Here is a 12,972-nt window from a genome sequence, read left to right as displayed (position 1 = left end):
AATGGGCGGGTCATAAACCGGACATTTAAAAGGGCTGTCTGTGCTTTACGCTCTCGACCGAACATTCGGAGGATTCTCAATGGGAGATTTATGGGAACGTCATGGGAAAGTTTGCTGGGTGCAGCCAAGTTGTCCTTCCTAATGTGCCGAGTGACCTCAGTCTCCTCAAGGAAAGAGTTATCCGGAGTTAATTAACAGCGGGCCGCTCTGACTGGCTTTATCTCGGCTCCGGTGCTATCATCAAACACCTCAAACCTTCAGAGGGTCCTGCTCGGCCCGGAGGTGACTCAACAATCCTCTCCGCACGTCCTCCCGCGCTCACACAGACACTCTCAAGGTTGTCTAAGGACGCAGTCTCGGGCTTGATCGATGAGCATGTCACACGTGTGTGTATGTGTGTGTGTGTGTGTGTGAGAGAGTGTTCCTAAAGTGCTGTGTCACAGTATAACGAGAGGTGGTTTCAGGGCAGTGACGGCTCGGCGAAAGGCGGAGATGGCGCTTAATGAGCCAAACGCCACACAGAGAAGCGGCAGCTCTCGCTGCTTGGCGCCTTTCTATCGTCCCAACCTATAGACCCATCTCCTTCCTCCCTTGTCCGACCACAGACTCAATCGCCTTATAAGGGCTGAGAGAGTTCGGGGGCCTCGAGTGGCTTGGCAGCAAGCGAGTGTAGCGCCTGATGTATGGCCTTGTTATTCCGAATGGAGAAGAGGGAAACGGCTGATTATTGATATCTGCTAAGTGTCCAGGATGAGTAATGTGGCTGTCCAACCAAGCAGCTGTTCACCAAGCTTTTGGCAGGTGGAGAAAATCAATAGCAAGACACACCTTTCAGATGAGGATAACGGATGAGAGAGTGGGGGCCTGGGGCACTGTAATGGAAAGATACCCATCTCTTGCTCCGGCTCGGGCCGCTCCGGCAAATTGCACAGACAGCGACGACACGGCTGTGATGAAAGCCGGTCCGAGAGATGTCGGACTTCAAAACGGTCTGTGCGTTTGACCGCCGGTGTCCGTGGTACTGTTGAGGTAGACGCAGACTCTTTCACATGTTCCCTTCATCAGTTCACTGTCAGAGGCGAACGGGCCATGATCGCTCTCGGAGTGGAATCAGCCAGAGTGACTCTTCCTCCAATTGTCTTGCCCACCTCCCAAAGGCTTGGATGCGTCCTCTCAGAGATTAAGACACCAGTACCTCTCTGAACTTCACTGTTTCATCAGCTTGCATCATTACACGTCACATCTCATCCACCGATTCGTTACAGACGTGGCGATGCGGTTGTGCACGCACAACTACCCAATTGTGGTCAGTAAGATGTTTAGTGGCCCCCAAGGGGTGCCTGACTTCTTTGTCTGCCCGATAGTCACTGTCTGAGTGAAATAGATACAGTCACGTCTCTGTTAAATTACAGCAAAAGCCACATCGCGACTCTTTCCCCACCCTTTCCTCCCCATGTGGGTCCCTCTGGTCGCTCCTCTCTTCCCTCTGCTGCCGTGCAAATGGAATAATCTTGTAGCTCCCAGTCTGAGGGGAAGGTAGAGTGGTGCGCTTGTGTCAGGGCTCAGTTAAATATGCATGTGTGTGTATCCACGTTTTGAGTGTGTGAGAGAGACAGCGATTTCTACGTTGTGACGAGGATGAATAAAAAAAGAGGACGGGATCGTAAAGCTATGTAAAGATCAAGTGTGATCTGTACATAATTTGCTCTTTCGGTCGAACGCTCCTCACAAAGAATCCTAAAATCGAGTCACATCCATTAATAAACCATGTACTCGCTGTGCATCCCTGCTCTTTTCCCGTACCCTGCAGCAGGGAGCATGGAGGGGACAGTCAAGGGGGGTCTGACGTGAACAGAGCTGGATCTGTGCAAAGCCCTCAGTCACGGGTAACACTTGAGTCAGCAGTGCTCGCAGCTCCTCTACATTATTAAAAACGGCTTGATGGTCAAATCACATTAAATATTTACTCTCGTCTCGTCATTCACTGTAAATTCTGACTGCACGTCTTCCCCTCGCGACCACCTGCTGCCCCTATATTGCTTTCTTCTCAGCCTCACTCTCCGTGTTGACTGAGCAGCGGCATCGGTGACAGGGATCTAAGTGGTTGTCATGACAATGCCATGGCGACAGTGATGGAATTAATTTAGCACGGCCGTGGACCACATGAATGGACGAGTTTGAACCCGAGGAACCTCTCATCTGGTAGCTGTCTGTGGACGGAGAGAAAGTGGACCCCGTCACCCCCGTCTGTAAACAACAGAAGTAATACAAAGAAAAAGCAGAGAGACGGAGCAGCGTGTTTAACTTACTCCGCTCTGTTGCTGATTTAAGTATTGTACAATTACACAAAACCTCAGATCAAGTTCAATGCCTACATTTTACAATTCCTTTTTTCTGCAATATCTGTGCATGGCAACTAAGTTGCGGTTAACCTTTGGGAAACTTGAGGGAAATAAGTTATAAATTAGGTATGGTTAGAGTTAGGCAACTAAAAACAAGTGGTTAAAAAAACACTTTAGCATTGCACTTTGCTAATGCCGGACTCTCGCTTACGCAGTTTTAGAAAAGTATCAAAAACGATGCAGCGGAACCTGAGATGTCGTCTTTTTTATCCCACGCATTCTTCCCCCTGCTGCCTAAGTTACCCACAATGCAACTCGACCCCAACTTCACCACCTTTCATGTGGATGTCAGTGCTGAGGGTTAATGTAGTCCACTGACGAAACGAAAGTTCCATGTGTGTAAAGCTGATTCTGATTCTGAGACGCTCTTTTTAAAGCTCTTTATACAACTGGACAAAAACAAAATAAAACTCACCAAATATGCTGAGTTAGTCTCTTGCTGTTTTGAAACACTGCATAAACTCTGGTTTGGTTTGGATGAATCCCAAAAGTATCCCAAAGTGTAATAATGTGAAAGTACACCCCCCCCCCCCCCACCCCCCCCCCCCCACCCCCCCCCACCCCCACCCCCAATTTGCCGGCTCTCACCCCTTCTTCTTCTTCTTCTTCAGAGGCAGACCATTAAATTAGAAAAATGCAAAGACAAAAATAGCCCCCAAAATCGCTGCGCTGGTCTTGGTTGCCTTTTCCAGCTTCTCTTCAGAATCCTGAAGGTCTCCAACACACCTCTATCTGACTGAGGAGTACAACTTTATTCTCTCTCTCTCTCTCTCTCTCTCTCTCTCCCGGTTGTCGTCGTCGACAGCATCCAACAAAAACTGCCCACGCTGACATTCATTAGAGGAGAATTATTCAGTTTCTGTTGACATCAGAGGGCAATATGAGCACCGGCTCTACCAGTAGGTGTTTGCTCTTGAGGGTCCCCGCCGGCCATATCCTCCCCACTGCCTCCAGCGGCCCTGAGCGGCCCGCCTGTCTCCGGCTGAATATCTGACTCATCCAACAACACTGTAGAAATCCCCTTCCATTACAGCCTCTGCACACACATAGTTTAGCTTTTTCATTCCCGCTGTTGGAAACGTAACTGGTTTACAATGCAAAGAGAATGAGAAGGTTTTGAAACAGCTAAGTGAGGTAGCACTCTGTGGTCCTTCCTTGGCTCCAACGACATCACTGGATGCAAGAAGAAGAACAGATTTTGCAACATCAGCAAGAAATGCAGGCGTTTTTCATACTACATCTCAAACGCCACATTTTATTTCAGACTAAAACTTTTGTTTGAAGTTGGGGAAAGATCATTAGACCTAAACACAAATTCGGAGGAGCGTGATTGTTCACTTTGGACGTAATTCTCAGGGATACTGAGCTGGTTGAAACAGAGAGTGTGTGAGCGCTGTAAGCCTGGCCGAGGCTTAGACATACAGGACAGATATGATTACCTGAAGCAAAGGGATACGAGTCGGTGTGTCCGCTTTGGGGTAAAGAAGCCGGTTCTGCAGTGGACGATCATTCCGCCACTCTCACCCTTCTCCTGGAGGCTGCTGCAGATGAGGAATCATGGGAGGTGAGGGTGGGCGGGAGTTGCGATATGACATCACATCCATCATGGCTCCCAGCTGCCACCAGCTGTTGTACATTAAGCAAAGTGCAGCAGGCGGATTTGGCTGAGCCAGTTATGGGATAACTCAATAACATTACTCCGTTAGGGGCCTGCCGTGAGCTCTATTTCATAATGCATCGTGGTTTTACCGCCCGGCCCGCCATCTAACCCCTCAGGAGCTGTCGTGAACTTCTAAGCTGATTACCGTTTAGGGGTCACCATGATTGGCCTCTGCTCATCAGTCAAGTCTTACCACACCTTGTCGTCTCTATACGTGAAAACGGTGTTGACATTGTGTTATTGTGCAGATGGAAGTGCTGCATTTCATCAAGCAGGGCCATCAAATCAAGCGCTCCATGTTTCCCTGGCCACTGGCTTACACCCTCAACCTGACTGGGTCTTAATGCTTTCATGGAAGTAGGTTAAGTGCCCTGTGCCAACCCAGAGAGCCACACAGCGAGCCCGCATTAATCTGAGCCGCCACCGCAAGAGTTCCTCGGCGACTACTGGGAGCTCACACGAACTCTGGAAGACTACCGAGGAGGGAAGTTGTGAACGAAATACCGACATTTCTTGGCCCCCTACTGGTTCGCTGTTGGTCCGTGTGTGTGTGTGTGTGTGTGTGACTGAGAGAAACAGAAAAAAGAGGTAGAGAGTGTGTGCAATATGTAGCGGGGAATTTTGACACTAATTGCTCGGGCTGGAGGTGGCAACTGTGGGAGAACTCGGGGGCAGAAAGGTGATCGCTTGACCCCGCCCACCCTCGGGGCTCCACTCAAGCCGTGTCCACGCTAATGGTGATGCATTTGAAACACCATCTTCTTCTCTCCGTTTAACCTTCAGCCGTGCTAAATCGGCCTTCCGAAAACAGAGCTTAAAGAAAACAAAAGAAATCTGGGGAGTGGACAATAAATAAGCTGTGATGACAAGGAAGATTTAGCGGTTTGAAAACAGTTGTGAAACCTTCCCAGACCCGGTCGAGTGCGTCTGCATTGTAGTTAAGTTAAGAAGCCAAATGCCAGTCCTCCCACTGGTCACATTAAATCAGCTAATTAAACAAAATAAACGTTCTAAAAGTCTTTATAAAGACGATCCTCCAGTGACAGGTATATCGGTATCGATGGACATCTTTTGGGGCCCTCTTCAATCTGAAACAAACATGTATTTATGCTCATGTATGAACATGTATTTATGCTCATGCTTGGTATCCGGTCTAAATTGTGGAATGTGGTGAAGGACAGACAGCGTACGTCGCACATAATCAGTGCTGCGTTTCTCCTGCCAGTCAGATTATTCAACAAGAAAAACATTTTTCCACTCGCACCGCCCTTTTAAAACATTTTGCTATATCTCGCTGCCAACCCGAGGCCCTTAATCATAGGTTTTAGTCAGTATTTTGTCCATAAAGCACGAATTACATCAGTAATAGCGCAGGCTTGTCCTTAAGCGAAGATTTGATCCGAGCAAAGTGGTTAAACAGTGCCAATAAAACAAACCATAATACTAATGAAATGTATGATAAAGGTTTGAGTCATTTTATAGAGCTCTGGGTTGTTTCCCTCACCGGTCCCGAGCCTCATTATTGCCCCTGTACTCAAAATAACAAGTCCCCGTGTTGGCGATCACCTCCACCCTGCAGACGGCATCAGGCAGCCTTTACCTGTTGCATGGTGTCGGGCTTTGGTTCAGACCACGGAGGCTTCCTCGGCTATCTAAAAATGCCACCCTCGGACTCTCCATCTTCACTTGTGATTGCATTCTGTCTGGTTGAGCCACCTGGCTTTATTCCTCTGCCTCTATATTGGCTGCATACGCTTGTTAGTCTGGCTCCTTGTCTGTCCTCTAGCCGGCTCAACTGGAGGTTATAAATACCTTTTACAAGCTTCCCTCAGTATCTTTCTTTACCTCATCCTGTCCTTCACATCCTTCCCTCGGCTTGATTCGTCTTTTCGTCTGCCTTCCTTCCTTTCTAGTCGAGCCTTTTTTTTTCTGTATTGAGAAAAAAGCACACAGCGGAGTTAGAAAAATCATAATAAACATTATAAATATATATATATATATATGTGTGCATCTGAAAAAACACACAGAACAAAGCAAACACCAGGCTGCACTGCTTGACATTTTTATATTACGGCGAGCCTGCAAGCGCAGCATTCTGCAGCGGCATGTGTGAATGTCATCAGTGGTTATGGTTACCCGTGGACATGGAGTAGTCTTCAGTGACAGTTTCACAATGATAAACCCAGTGGGCACGAGTAAGGGGTGAGGAGTGTGGAGTGTGTGGCTCACATGCAGGCCTTGGGGCCCCGCTCTGTCCATGTGTGTGTGTGTGTGTGTGTGTAGGGGGGTTGGACCAGCATTTGCTTCAGCCGTTACAATAATCTGGGTCAGTCAGAGGCTGAGAGAGAGAGAGAGAGAAAGTGACCTCATTGCTCCTGCATTATCATTATTTTCCCAGTCAAACCCTACGCTGGGACTCAGGGAGACCCCGCACCAGGAAATACATCCAATCCCCCCCCCCGTGACAGTACACACACACACACACAGAGGAAACGTAGTTACGACAGCACCGAACTGAGGGGTCGAAGGTTACCATTACAAATGGCTCACTCTCACAATCGGCCTCTTCAACGGGCACACAAATCACGCTCTCGGTGACCCTGAACCCGTCTCTCCTGCGGCGTTGTACACATTCACACACATCTCGCGGGTGGAGCTTTCATTTGTGAAGCGGGCCCCATTTTCTCACCATCCAAGTGCCTCCTCTAAAAATCTCGGGCTCCGTGCACGATCGAAACGGTTAGATGAAACACCAATGGCGTCAATGAAAGAGAGGTGGGGGGTGGGGGGGGGGGGGGAAGAAGAATGTGCCACTTCTTTAACAGAACATCTGTTTAGATCTTGAGGACACAAACCAGCAGGCCTCTCCTCTCTCATTGCCTCTCTGGCACTGTCTTTTTGCACCATTTCTCCAGTCTCTCCCTCCCGAGCCCTGAACTCCTGCCAATGACTGTTGGAGGAACTCTGATTTGCAGTTGATTTGCATTAACATTCTCCAGATGTTCATAGTCAGAGATCTGACACCTCTGTCCCACAGCTGTGTCGTCAAGGAGAGCGAGGAGATGCACGGCTACGTCGCGAACAGAACACGGGCCGACGTAAGAGATGGACTTGGATGGGGTTCAAAGGAAATGAGGCGTGAGCTTTAAAGAAAAATACAGCGGAGCTGTATAGGAGGAGCAGAAGGAAAAGATGCAAGTGAGTGAGACAGAAAATGAATGAGCTTCATGAAACAGGACAGAAATGTGTGCAAGAATAAAAAAATGAAGCCCGCAAACAAATAAAGAGTAATCTTGATAGGACTTGACTCAGTGCAGAATAGCTTTGCTTTTGCTTTGAAATAGTCAATTCCCTTGACTCTGTCCAGCCCATCTGGTTGGTCTTGGCTTCATGGTGCTTGCCACAGGAAGTAGCCCCCCCCGCCGGGTCTTCAGCAGGGAACGTGATCCTTTTAATATGCCCTGAAACAGGCCCTCCACCACTGCTTTTCTCTTCAGTGGTCCCCTCAGGCTCCGCTGGAAGCCTCACTCTGGCCTCCGCGCTCAACGCCAAACCGGGATCAACGCGGAGGCCAGAGCCGGCCTCGTAAACAAAGCCGACATTTTTTGGAAACAGAATTACGAGCTGCAAAACATGTCGGAGGATTGGTCACTACGGGGTCACCTGTTGTGTAGAGAGTGGGGTTACCTGTACGCTGCATGGATCTTACCCATATCACCAGTGTTGCTATCGGTCTATTTCCCCCATGTCTCTTAGACATGCTGTCTTGTACTACTAATTTGTTTTGAGTAAAAATGGAATTTCTCCCTGGATTATGGCCCCCGGTAACGCACTCACATCCTGAATGCGTGGTTGGGTTTATGCAACAAAATCCCTTTGGTTAGGGCAAGGAAACTAAAACACTGAGTCGGTCATGTTTGTAACTGTTTGCTATTTGATTGGGTTGGTAACCAAAGCCACATTGTAACTGTGAAACGGTAAAACAACCTACTGTATAGCTGGTATAAGGCGTGACATTTATGGTGTGACATGGGCAGAGCATCACTCGAAAGAAATGTTGGCAGAAGTGGACATTTATCATGGTTGAATGGTGCAAGATTGGAAACAGTTGGGACATCTTTACTGTCACCGCTAGATATGATCACATGTGTGCGTGTGATCATGTTTCCACCACATTTTCCTTGTCAGCGCATTCCAGATCGTCCTCCATGTGTTGTGCATGCATGCGTGCTGTGTGAAGCCATGCGTCACTGCAATGCATCCTGTGGTGGAGATCAAAACTGTACATCAAGTGAAGGAAATTACATTTTTGAAAGTTCGATTTGATCAAATCCCAGCCATGTTCCCCAGTATTGTGACAAACATCCATGAGTTTGACTTTGTATTCTTATCTGCTTCACTTTAGTCCCTGGCTGGGATCGAGACCAGCACTGCGTTTCAAACTTGAAGTCCCTGTGCATCTTGGGCTGTGCACACACATGCGCATAACTTTCTGTGGGACTTTTTTGTTGTTGCGTGCTTCATCTGAGTCTCGTGAGCTCCAGTTCAAACACTGTCGTATCCCTTGTGGTGGCTTACAAGAGGCGGAAGACAGCGAGCTGAGGATCAGAGAATCGACTTGAGTGTGAGATGAAGAGCAAGAAAACAAATCCGAACTCCAACCTCAACTCGACTCAAAACTCAAAACAAAAAAAAAACTCACTGGCGTCAACTTCTGGTTAAATCTCGGCGCTATCTAATCCCCAGCATTCTTGCAGCTTCATCTCGGGGTGGAGGGAATACGGCCGGAGGACAACCTCTATCAGCCATCTGTAAACATGGACAACCACAAGAATCTGAGCTCTGAAAGCTACGGTTTAGGTACTGTTTACACATGCATGCAAAAGCACACAAACACACACACACACACACACACACACACACACACACGGCGATAACAATCTGGTCCAAACAATCTGCCACTTTTGGGGTGCCAATTTTCACAGCGGGCATGTGCGTGCCTGACCGCATTCTCTGTCACGCCGGTGTCAGAATGTCAGAAGTGACATTTTGTTGTGGCACCTCCTTCGCCGAGAATGGAAATCTGTAACCTTTTGATTTTCTTTCACAAAGAAGACAGGAGGATAGTTGTTGACTGCGTACTAATTATACTACTCGTCTGCGAGTGCATTCTTTGGTTGTTTGGGATTCCCAGTTGACGGGGCCTGAGAGAAACAACAGCAACGCCGACCGTGGTGACCTTGAATGGCTGGTTGAAGGTGTGAAGGTGGAATTATTACATCTTCAGAGTGACCGTACATCATTATGAGCTATTGCTATGATTAGGGACTTGAGTGTTTCAGTGGAGGTGAATTGTGATCCTCACACCGGAAAAAAAGAGTCAAAAACCAACCTTTGCCCATCCATCTCTGCAGAATGTAACAAACCAATCCAAATGATTGAGCCTATGCATTTTTTTGATGTGCATTATCAACCTTTGCTGTGTTTATACACTATGGGTAATGGGAGAAAGTCCTCTTGAGGCCTCTTGTAGATATGATGGATTGTGGATTTGGACAGCCCTCTGCATTGCAGACTTCCTGGGAAGGTTCCGTTGCGTAGACGAGTCTGCAACTGTGGTGAAGTCTTTCACCCGAGCCATGTCGAGGGGTCTCACTAGTTTGTAGAGACACTATAAAGGTGTTAAATTCAATATTCAGAGCATGTTTATTGCCTCCACACATCTCTTAACTAGGGTGACCAGACCTCCTCTTTTTCCCGAACACGTCCTCTTTTCTTTGCGTCCGGCAGGGATTCCAAAAACGTCCGGGATTTTGCCTCGTTGGATATTAGTGTTTCTCTGGGTCTTTCACAAACTAGTTATTACCCCCTTACAAGTTTTGGAAATGGTATCTCCCTTACGTTCCACCTTCTTGCGCGAGCTCTGACCGTAGAGAGAACTGTCATTGGTTGATCGATCTCAGTGTTGCCAGATGCGCGATAATTATCTTCCAAATACGACCATTTTGAGCCTTTAGTACGATACTTCGCCATTTCCAATCTGGCAACACTGAGCACCTTGCCACCTCCACTAGTTTCAATGTTTACAACAGCACATGACATCTGCAGCCATGCAAACGTAAATGTAAGTTCACGGCATGCTATACACTACTACCCCGCCCGCGACGACGAAGTGTCCTCTTTTTCACAAACTCAAATCTGGTTACCCTATCTTAACCTGGCGACGGCTCAGCCAGCGGTTAGCAGCTAACGGCGCTAACTGTGCAAACAAATGCAACAGTGCTGACAGAGCTAGCTGTGTTAACCTGGGACGTTATCAGCTGCAAGTGCTGTATGAGTGCAGTGTACCGCGGCGGCCATGAGCGAAGCCAGTGAGGCACGTTACTACATCAACGCTCTGAATGTCGAATAGAGAACCTCGGCGTCTCACATCCTCACAACAGCAGAAGAGAAGGTAGCCTCAAACACTTATTGTCTTGCGCAACACGACAGGTAGACCACGACAGGTCTACCTGTGAACTACGGTCTGTTTGCTGCCGCTCTATGTCGCAGCCCATAATTACAACAAGCTTGGTTTTGCTCTCTTTTACGACCATGCCATATTTAGTACGACGTGCTTCCAGTTTTTCAATTAATTTCTCTCTGGATGTTGCCAAAATGACGGTCTTAACCATTAGCATTAACACATGATGGCAATTAGGAAACCATCTTCTTCACACCCTCGATTAAATCCTAATGATTACATTTTCTAATTATGTCTACAAATAGCAGTAGAGAGAGAGAAAAAAACATGAAGCAGGACCCTTGCCACACACATCTGTACATGTGAGTATTGTGGATCCTTCAACATGTTTTTATATTCCATCATATGTATATGCATTGTTGGGTAAAAGGTGTATTTTCCTCAGCTGGAACCATTTTGCTAAAGTCTTAAAATGCTCCATGGCAGCAACAAAGTGGGACAAAACCTGTAGAATGAAAATGAACTGACTAATGACTCACATGTATGTGAGTGAGGAGCCACTGCGAGCTCATTAACTTCAGTCCCAGCATCTCTGGGGCTCTCTAAGTGATCCCTTCATCATGTCGCGATGACGATCTATATTCAGCCTCGCACACCACCTGGGATGCTGCTCACACTTTGAATAACATTCATGATTTTACCTCTTAGCCAACACCCTCAGCCCCCCAGGTCATACAGGAAGCGACAGTACCCCCGCTGGGCAGCAGAGCATGACGCAGGATGCCGGGTCAATCATCCCCGCAGGAAGAGGAAGAGCCTTTGCATGTTTTCCCCTGGAGATACCAAGGGATGACACGCGTGTGAAGGATTGTCAGAGGGGGACAGAGCGAGATTTGAAGAGCCCGAGTGGCAGGCTGATAAACGTTCAAAGAATTTACAACGTCTGCTGGAGCCAGGACCAGAGGATGTTGTGCAACAGTGGCAGCTTGAGTCACAGACTGCTGAGACTACTCAGACCAAACACTGATAACGGTGCCATTCATTCTCAGAGACAAACGGAATGAGACACCCTGATAAGTGGACTCAATGAAGTAGCAGATATGAACGATGAGGATATGGAGTTCAGGTCGGAGAGAACGCTTTCCGGCCTCGCTCCTGGGAGGAAAGAGGACATCCTTTCATAAGCGACGAGCATCCACTTGAGAGCAACAACACCATCTGATAACTGGACGGCAGATTAATCATCTCATTCCCTGACTTTGCCACAACACGAAACCTTGAAGGACCGTCTCAGTTTGGAGAGCTGGCTTTCTGCGCTTTCCTTTTTGCAGTTCGGAAATGTGTCGTCCCACCAGGTTTGACAGCTGGTGTTTGACAACCGGCCACACGTCAATGGCCCTGACACACACTCGTCCTCGGGGCTAAGTGGATGACCGGAGACCAGCCGGTCTGTTCGCCTGATCCCGCCCCCGCCCCCGCCCCCGCCCCCGCCAACCCACCCCCATAAGACATCACAGGACTGAGTCTCATGAATGTGGCCCCGACCCGGCTGCCTCCCGAAGGCAGCCCTCCACCAATTAGGGCCTCATAAATAAGAGGTAGCATGGGGGTATGTTGAAAATGATGGGGGAGTGGGATTTGAAGGTGGTCAGGAATGGGGTGTGTTTGAATCGATGACAATAATCTAGACTTTCTGTCTGAATGATGTCCACAAAGAGATAAAATATTGCTGAGTGTCCCAGCTAACTGTGATCTTTAAATGACTGGACCACATTCTTTCACAATGAAAAAGACATGACTATCACGTCAGTCATCTCACCACACACACAACCCCACCCTTTCTTATCCGATCTCTCTCCATGTTGTCCACGCAGGTTTTCTGAGGATAAAACTCAGCGGACTGTTTGGATAAACGCACGGCTGACTCACACCGACGGCCCAGAGGCAGCTTATCTTTCAGTCCGTCACGAGCCAGTAACAACAGCTGAATTAATATCGGCTCAAGAGAGGCAAGACAATGCTTTTGTGATTTCATTAATTGAGACGTTTTTTTTTGGAGATGGACTTGTTTAAGCGTCTCCATCCTTCGTCTCGTGTCTCTCCCTTTCCGTCTTCCTTTACATTCCTGACATGCTTGAGTAGAGCGATGACACGCGGCCATAAGAATGTGGACTGAGAGTTTAAAGGACTCCTGTGTGTCTCACTCCTCGTGGACCTCGGGGCCTTTAATCAGCACGAGGGAAAAAACAAGGAGGCGGCTCAGCAATTTGACGGATGGGAACTTTTAATGCTCGATAAATTCGACGGGGAATATATTTCTTTCCATTTCACAATGATTCTCTGAAACGTGACCATGAAACTCCAATCATCTTTTACTGTACTTTTGGGATATTTAGCTCACAGTGTTCCTCCAAGCAAAGGGTGTTTTCCCAGAGCGCTTCACAGCC

The sequence above is a fragment of the Taurulus bubalis genome (assembly GCF_910589615.1).
Source record: "Taurulus bubalis genome assembly, chromosome: 4".
Classification (NCBI taxonomy): Eukaryota; Metazoa; Chordata; class Actinopteri; order Perciformes; family Cottidae; genus Taurulus; species Taurulus bubalis.
Note: the sequence above shows the minus strand (reverse complement) of the source record.